Raw genomic sequence first — 10,298 nt, forward strand, 5'->3', positions numbered from 1 at the left:
CGATTGGCACCATGGCCGGCGCCTCTTTGGTTGCCTAGCCTAAAGGCTAACTAAAGTGACCCAGGTAAAAACCTGCACAGACACACGGAAATCCCCTGGGTAGGTCGTGCGGGGATCAATTAATCATACATTAAAGAAAGAAAGGAAAACTAAGTTGCTTGGCTAAGTTCTGCTGATCTGAACTCGGATCGGCAGATGCTGTCTTCGGTTGTGCTCGACTGCGCTCGTCGAGAAAGTTTTATGTTATGCATGAGGAGGGGGGGGACACTGTTCTCGCGGTACGAAGACGAAATCTGATCCGCGTGTGATGGCTTATCAATGTACACACTCTTATCTCGAGCGGCAAGCCGATACAGCGCCCTCCTAACGCGCCGACTTCCTCTCTCGATGCACCTGTCCCTGCGTGGTTCTTTGGACCTAGACGAATTTCGCGATGTTTTTGTAATTTTTGAAATTTTTAATTATGTAAGTCTGTAGTTTGCGAAATAGCTAGCCTTACTAGTTGGGCGCCATATGTCGTTGCCTGCCCTGTCTCTAGATAAGGACAGGTGCATTCTATGTCCGGCGCGCTCTCAGGGTGGTTCTTGGCCACGTGGATGATAATAGTAATTAAATGAGAACAGGATAGATGGAAAGCGGTGTAGGTATATTACCTAACATAATAAATAATATAGTAAATTATATCACCTTTCTTACACTTTGCTAACAATATTCACTTAATTAACCAGGAAATCTAGCACTCACGAAAGCAAGCTTGTATTTAAGTGCAACTAGTCACTTAAAAATGCACATTGTATTTTGAATAATGTAAACCTTTATAAATGTATAATAACAGATAAATTAATACATAAGTTATAACCTAATAAACATAAGATTAGTTTTATAAAGATGACAGTCACTCGTTCGCGGAGCTGTCACAGAAATCAGTCCGAGACGTTACCGTACAAGAGCACTGGATGAACCTGAGCATTGCGGTTTGTTAACAGTTCAAGGACGATGATGCGGAATGCAGGCCAACAGGCGGCGGAACTTAGTCATGGATTGTCTAGCTTTTTAAGTCAGTGATGTAGTACACAATGAGCACTAATACACGGTAGAACGTTTGTGGATCTACAAAACACGGGATAATGAACACTTCAAAAAACTGTAGATGACAAAAGCACTACCAATCGCTGCCATGGCTGGCCTAACAATCCCCCTCCTAGAACATGATGCATGCTTCCTCTCTCGCATGGATTAAAACCCTGCATGATAAGAGCGTATAGGGTTCGGCCTGAGACGCACTTTAAGTCTTTCCCTAACCCAGACCCCTCCCAAACTCACTTAGTTTATAGTTAGGTTAGAAACAGAAAAATCACCAGTTCCGACAGGGTGCCAGACGGCTAGGCGATCAGCGCACATCGCGAACATTAAGGCGATTGGTGCACGGTAAAAAATGGTCACAGGCCCGAAAAAAATGAATTTTGTATCATATGACCACTAAAGAGTCTAGATGCCTATGTGGGTGACCGTTACTATGTAGGGAGGTCAGGAGCTTAGTTCCAGCTCGTCAGTGGCGAGATGGCCTTCAGACGGGAAGGGTGTTGCTGGTGGTCGCTCTGCGGCCTGCCATCTAGCGGTAACTAACGAACCTCGAAATTGTATCTCGCTCTCCCTCTAACACACAGCCGATACGGTTCGATTGTTCCCGGAGGAACAGGTTTCTCTTTCACTCATCCTTCGACATGGGGAGGCAGAATGAATTATTTTTTTGTCCGTAACTGCGCACATGTGGCTGAGAGCTAACCTCTGCAACTCCCGCACATCTTCTCACTCAACTCGCTCGTTCTCTCACACTATTTCAATAAATCTTTTCAAATCTTCAACATCAATACTTTAAACCATTGCGCTTCCTATGGAATAATTATATTTCATGCACGTGCCCGAATTCAGCTGCAAAAAAATAAAACGGGTAGTCAATGTTTTTCTTCAAAAACCTTCCGAAACACTGTGTGTTAAAAAACATTCTGAAAGCGCATTTTTCTAGATAAATGGAAATTCTAAATCACCAATGCCACAAGGAAACATTGTGCTTTAATATTATGTAAAGAAAACACCTCTTAGTTTAATAGTTATGTAAAGGTGGTGTGATATGTTTTAAATGTCGCACCATCTTATCATCCATGTAGAAGAGTTACCCGAAAAGCTAACAAAACTATTGCCATGGAAATGGAAATATGGTTAAGGAAATATTTTTCAAATGTTTGTAAACAGTAAACAACATATAAAAAATCTTATAACTGTAAAATTAAAATACAAACAACCCTATAGCAAATTTAATTTCAATATGAAAAAGTCTACAATAATGTTTACAAGAAACGAAATTGCAATAGCAATACAAAAATATCGCAATTTTGTTACATTGTTAACATATATATTATTTTTAATAAAGGCAATAAAAATGACATACTCAATATTTGGAATACAATAAATACCTTAAGCCCTACATAATTGCTGCGATATTCACAATAAATGCTTTTCTTTAATATAGTAGTTAAAAAACATCGTAAATAAATTATGAACATACATATTATGGTGAAGGAAAGTGGACACTATCACACTGAAAAATCTTAGAGGGTAGTTTTCCTCATCTTATTACTTTCTTTGCGTTTTTGGTCTTGTTCGTTAAAATATTTCATGTTCAAATACTTGATACGCATATACGTTCTTGTCCTGACAAAACAGTATATAACTTCTGGATATTTATTTTCAGTAGTTCCGCAAATAATTTTAGTCAGTGATTCAAAAATCCGCTCTTTTTTGCACAAATTGTTGCCATTAACATTATCAAAACACATTTCAGCGATCTTTATTAATTCAAAAAATTCATTAGTGGGACATTTTAAGTTACCCTTTGATTGTACATGTATCCAGCTATCGTCCTCCGAATTGAAATCCGTAGTGCCAAGGTCAGGATATTTATTTCTGAAACGGTGAGCTATATAGCCAGAAACATATTTCAGCCCTTCAAGAGAAATTTCGTCACTTGAAAGGGGCTTGGCCTCTAAATCTAAGTCTATTTCTTCCATGTCAGCAAGATCTATTTCATTTAAAGGTGATTTCTCTTGAAATGGCTTTGTAAAATGCATTTCCTTGCACAAAAGTAGTTCTGTACTTTCATTCTGATAAGCACTGCCCTGTTCCATTTCATTTGACGAAAATCACTTACCAAACACATTTAGTCTCTCTTCTCATCCGTGTTTTTCCGTTCAGCAAAAACTGTTGCAGAATGTTTTCACAATATGTAGTTTATAATTCTGTATTTAAAGTCAATGGGCGACAGATGCGTGTTTTGATGTCACATACCTCTAATATACGAAAAAAAAAAAAAAAACCACTCTAACACATCATGGTTCATTTTAACTGTTAACAAATATTTAGGTTAACAGGTCCTATACATATTTTCGAGTGTTTTACTGACTGAGTTATACTGGAAATTAATTAAATAGATCGCTGATATTTATACTTTTAAACGAAATTTTGGATTTATAATTTTATGTGAACTCTAATGCGTTAAAAAGTGTAACGCAACACTACACACAGGTAGTGATGTCTAGTGCACTGCCCTATGCACATTAGTTAACAAAAAATAAAGTAAAATATTAATTACTGATAAATAATACCTAGATGTCGTGATACAAGTAACACATTCTTATCTGATATTTATCTCAATTAGAATACGAAAGAGGAAGACAAAATAATTAACTGATTTTAAGACTGATTTATTACTTACAGACGAATAAACAATACAGTAATTCCATTTGACCAAAATATCACTCCGATTTTTTTAAATTTATCGTTGCCAGGTACACGGGCACGACTTCGCAAATGTAAATGTTTCATGTAGAGTTCAAAAATGGATTAACTGTTCGAAAAATTCACTAACTCTTAAATAAAATCAATTGTCCGATAAAACATAAGACCTATAGACTCAAGACCACTAAGATAGTTGTGCATTGTATGTTCATATGATCGTGCCATTAATAATACTGAGAGGCTTATTAATTTAGTAAATATAATATTTAATATCGCCTGGTTTTAGTTTATCCCAGCAACATCAACAAAGTCATAATATCAATCGGCAATGTTAAAAAGTTGCAGGGCGTCAGTACAGCATTAGTGATAGAGTAATAACAAAATGGCCATAACTGGACTAATGATATCTTCTGACGTTAATAACTTTAAAATCGGAACTTAACATACAATCAGCAGTCTAATGATAACCTTTTTATACATACTATTATTACCGCACACGTAACATAACTTATGGTAGGAACGTCCTGATGCGGAGCTGCACGCACCAAAACGGCCAAAACCAAGCTTCTTTTTAGTAGCGTAACTTTAACAACAATAGGCTCGAGGCACTTTTTGAAAGTTCCGCCGAAACCTCTGGCAATTTCTGGCCGTGAAAAACGTAATTCCAAAAGCCACAAATACTTAATAATTACATAGATAAAAGCCCAAACGTCTGTAACAATGTCAGAAATATAGTTCAAAACCCAAAATAAATTAAAGATATAAATTTAAATAACGTAGCACAGAATAATAAAACTGTAAACAAACACTTGAAGTATTAGGGTTTCAGTGTTCTGTGCAATGTAATATTACAAAAGGACATTTGTAATTAGTGTGCCCGACATTCTGGCATCGCTAGCTAACATTTCCAATTTTTGTTTATTTCATATAACTGGAATAGCCTAGTGTTGATTTGATGTTCTAAATAAATTTTAATAAATATAAAATCTATTTTTATGGTTAAATTTAGATCTGTCATTCTAGTGTGCATATAGCATACCCTAACTAACCGGAATACACAACTGATGTTCTATGCTGTCAAAACATATTAATCTGGAGGGTAAAAATTTATTCATATGTGTAAACAACCACCACAAAGAATAATCACTGTTTCAATATTCAACTTCAAGTCAAAACATAACCGCTAAAAAGAATTTCGCCGTACCAATTTTTCTGTACATAGACAATTTCCTTGCTTGAGCGAAGATAGACTCCACTATGAAGCGCGACCTTGACAGACCCTTCGTTTCTTCGGCCTCCTCTCTCATCCTCCCTCTACACCCCTTTCTTCCCCCTCCCCTCCCGCAGGCTGCGGCCAGCCCGCCGGAGCTCCGCCGGACTACCTGGTTCCGACAAGCGCCGCCCCTCAGCGCCACGTTGCGGGGACATTCTTCCCGGCGGTGAGAGTTTTACACGCAGCACTAGAACTGTCACTCCAGAGGGCGTGTTTTGAGTCGGATCGTATCAAAAACAAAAGGATATGAAAATATATACATAACTCAATAGTGTTCTGCCAATTATGTTTTCATTTTCATTTAAATTTATTCTTTAAATCGCTCCTGAAGTAGTCCAGCAGTGATCAATGGAAATTGTCAATATTAAACTGTAAATTTGACGATGAAATTTTTTTTTCTTACCTTTATAGGTGCAGAAACCTATTCGTACACTCTTTTCTTTAACTATGCTTAAGTTTAACTAAATTATGTGTTTTCTAAATAATTCTGGCTTGGAATAAAAATAAATTCATTTAAAATGACATAACTCAGTAAAAAAAAGTTTATTAAAAATATCCTAGGTATATTATGTCTTAAAAAGAAGCATCAAAAATAAATATGTACAGTTAAATTAGTTTTGTAGTAATATTTTCCATGCACGAATCGCCTTAACACTCAGTTAAGCGGAGCATCGACACAATGGCAATGTAAGTATCGTACGTGGCGAATGCCTGCTCTTAAACACGAGCGAAGACTCTGGCTGACTCATTTCAACATGTGCATAGGTGCGGCCTAAAGCAACTAATGAAGAAATAACAAAGTTCTTGAAATGTTCACACATGTCGTCCAAGGACGGCCCAGTGCGGGCGACTAGGAAAAGTCCATGAACGCGGTATACTCCCGAGGAGGGGAGTCAACTGCGAAAGACTAGACTGAAACTAGCAAACGAAGACTGCGAACGCTACACACAGTCTAATCGGTGAGCTAGGGGCTGGCCACGTGGCCGATGATGAATGACTGAAAGGAAACCACGCTGCTGCGACCACCTGAGGTAAGAACAAGGCGATGTGGACCCCGTGGTGGGCGTCAAGCCCTTGAGTTGTCACACGACTGGCGCCGAGACAACCATAGGCCCATTTCCCAAGCGAGCTTTGTGGCCTACATACACATTGAAAATCCTTTGTTTTTTTATGTGATAACGTCTTAAAAATCGATGAACCCCAGCTGCACGCACGAAAAAGTGTCATATTCCGCCTGAGCCGCGCGTGCAAGAACCGGCACACACCACTGTTAAAGAATATCTTATATGATATCAAACAGGTTAAGGCGGGCTTTTTAAAAGCAGCAATTTAAAAAATTTGATTCATTTGTCCAAAATAGTCATTTCGAATTCACAATTTATTGACATTAATTTGATTTCAGTTTAATTCTATAACTAATTGTTCGTAATTATATTCAAACAAATTATTTAAATTAAATTTGCAAAAACTGTAAATGATATTTGAAATTTAAAAAGTATGCAATTTTTCATCAATGTTTTTATATGGCGTTATCATGTAAAATTATCGTTCGTAAACCGACTTTACAGACAACCCCCCTTTTTTATTAAGAAACACATGCCCGTGATATTATTAATTAATAATCAGCAAGTAAATAAAAACACAATATAATAAATAATAATAAATTTTTGTACACATATCTGTGTGCATGGCAGAAACGTTGGCTAGGTTTGCACGATAGAGGTAGAAAGGAAAAAAAAAATATTTTCACAATCTAATGTAATTGAAAGAAACTCATATTAAAAAATTGACTCATTTCGAGTGCATTCCATTCCGGGAGTACATTTACATTCTTCAAATAAATGTGTATAGCCTACATAAGCCTAACACTCCCGTTCTGATTCAAACCAAACATGACACATTTTTGCAATATTTAGTGAGAAAAAAAATTCGTTTCGGAATATGTGTAATAGTACCCATTACATAACGCAAAAAAAAATGTATCAAACTTCAACACGGGGAAATTTTCCATCTTTGTCATGTACAGTACATAAAAAAAGAATTAACTTAAAATTGCAAATATAACTGTCTTTAATTGTTAAGAAACTGTCATTGCCAATTACAGAAAGAAGGCAATATTCTTAGAAATCAAATTGTAGTCCAAATACAACTTTTTTTCACGAACACACGAATGTTAAATGTTGGAATGGCACTCGTGTTACTATTTTTGAAATAGTAAATTTGACATACCTATTCATAAACCCACATATATAAGTTTATAAAAATAATGTTTAAATGAAACCCAATAAAACCGAGGTGTTTTTAACAGAAAGGAACATGATCGAATGAATTACACTTCAATCATAACTTTCACAAAAGTCATGTTGGTTTCTGTAGTAAAGCAAAGTTGGTATTAGAGATATTTTGTGTGGTGGAGACCCTGCATAGCCAGCATCCTGCAAGGTGGTAAATGGTTGTGTTGACTTAGTCTATCGATGCGCTTAATATGAGAACTAATTTAATGCATTAATTTGTGCAAGGAAGAGAAAGAACTGAAATAGTTTGAAAATTTAATTTCGTTTTTATATTTTAGGTAAGTGTTCTTCACACAATATTTCGAAATTAAATACTACAACAATAATTTAATTTAATAAAATAAAAATGTAAATTGCATAATTTTTTTAGTACGTTTAAGCATGAATTTCAATCATTCTCTAAGACGATGTTTTGATTCTTCTAGTAGTTTAAAATTTCAACGAGTTCTACCATTAGGTTTAATTTGTTATAAATCAGTTTGGCTAGGTTAGCTATAATAAGGTTGGCTGCATATATTATTCTGTAAAATAATTACAAGGGTAGCTCAGAAATTACCAATTTCCCATTTCACAACATTTTTAATGTGGCTAACCATACTTAACTAACAGTATTATAAATGTATTCAACCTAACCTATTCAACCATTTTTACAAAAGATTAATATTTCTAATGTAGCTAACTTAACCACAAACAAAAACTTTAATCAATTTAGTGGAAAATTTAAATTTAATATATATAAAAGTAATATTGACAGTAAACGAACGTTGCCATAAAGCCATAAATGTGGGTGGTTTAAATTGATCTGTTAAAATTGTTACGTAGTGGCTTTCAAGGAAATCAATAAAATTTCAAAAATTCTATTGTTTTTCTAATACCAGACCTTCCTTCCTGTTCTTACGCTGAACACAGCATCTTTATATTTCAATTGGTTTTTGAAATATCACTGTCTATAGATTACATTAAAATAATTATGCAATGATTTAGTCATCACTATTATTTTTAACATTTTTATTTATGGAGGAACACATGATACGCAAAGCTTACATATATACAGTCCATTCCGAGACAGCATTTCAGCATGTTCTGTATAAAGATTTTAAATTTCTTACATCATTTAAATGTTAGTTTGGATTAGGTTAGCTCCATTAAAAAAACTTTATTATATTGTGCATACTTGGTTTGGTTATCAAAGTTCCCAGCTCGCACTAGCAACATTAGTAGCGGTTAAAAAAGTGTATAATAATGACCATATCATCTGTCATTAACTTAGTGACTGAGAAATTATAGAATAGTTGACCTACAATTAAAATACTAAACATTTTTGCACGGTTTATTAGGTTATGTAAAGTTAGCTACATTAACAATACTGTGAAATCTAGTGAAGTAGGTTAGGTCAGTACAGCTCCATCTTAATTTTTTAATTATTAAGCAACTTAAAAAAATAATTTACAGAATTTTTAATGTAGCTATTCTAACCTAACCAACTGTTCATTATATTTTGAAGTATTTTTAAGGTAGCAAACCTAACGAAATGACCATACGCACAATTTGTCTAAAGTTCTCAAAAATATACACACACAAACCCACATGGAAAAGCAAAAAAATGCTATTGCCTGCGACAATGCAGAGGTATTGTGCAGTAAGATAAAAACATGATTTCTCAGAAACCAGTAGAAATTTTTCAACGCTGATTTTAGGGTGAATACAAGAACGTCAATTGTGTTTTAAAAAATTGAAATTTTATTATTAATTTCCCGAAAAACAGCAGTGTACGACTTTTACCAGGTATATATAAGTGTTAGTGATTTGTTGTAGTGTTTTATGTGCAATTTGCTTTTAGTTGCGAGGTGTTGTGTGTGTTTCATTTGCTATGTTTGGTGAAATATTTATTTTCTTTTGTTAGGTGAATCACAAATATTATTATGTAAGGAGAAAAAATAACATTATTTTTCTAATTTTGGTGAGGGCAGGTCGATTAATTAATAAAGTAAACTACATTTACAACGCAGTATGGTAGGGATACTGATGAAGTCGTTAACATGGTGGTGCTGAACTAATTACAACATACACGTTCTTACATTAGAAGTGACGGAATAGGGTGTTTTGGATGGGGTAAAGTCACCTGCTTGCTCTGCCCAAGATCTTGTTACTGAGAAAATAACATTAGAGAAAAGAATATATTTTCGGTATTGCGAACGTATAGCTTAAGTATCCCTTTATGATACCTGAGAAGTTAAAAAGACAACGAAATTAATAATCAATAAAATAATACACATGCAGTATCTTAAATATAATAAACCATGTGGGACTGCAGTATGGAATAAGACACTTTCAATATATGAACAATATCATGGTATGTATTAGACTTGGTAGGGCTATAGTATACTTCATGAAACAAGGGATGTTAAAATCAATTTGAAAATGAATTATCAAATTATAAAATGTGTATTGCAAAAATATGTCCACATGTGTCCTGTTAAAATGCAGGGGTGGTAATTATGTCAGTGCTGCCATGTTGGTAAAATCATTATTTTAGCTACAATACAAATGAAGACCAATTTAAAGGTTGGTTAGGAATGGCCAATTTGAAATGTAGCTGACTTAATGTAACCAGTTGTCATTATTTTATGCATTGATTTAATTAGTTTACCTAATATAGCTAACCATTTACATTATTTTTAATATTTTAATGCAGCTAACCTAACCAAACCAACTCTTTACATAATCTCACAGTATTTTTAATGTAGCTAACCTAATCAATCATCTACACCAGTTTAAAGTCCTTTTTTGTAGCTAAAATTACATAACCAATCGTCTACACAATTAAAAAATATTTTCAATGTATCTAACTTTACCCAACTGAAAATTCTTATATTACAAATTTTTGTTGTAGCAATTCTAACCCACCATTCAATAAAATTGTAAACGTTTTGAGT

This window comes from Bacillus rossius, chromosome 2 (genome assembly GCF_032445375.1).
Source record: "Bacillus rossius redtenbacheri isolate Brsri chromosome 2, Brsri_v3, whole genome shotgun sequence".
Classification (NCBI taxonomy): domain Eukaryota; kingdom Metazoa; phylum Arthropoda; class Insecta; order Phasmatodea; family Bacillidae; genus Bacillus; species Bacillus rossius.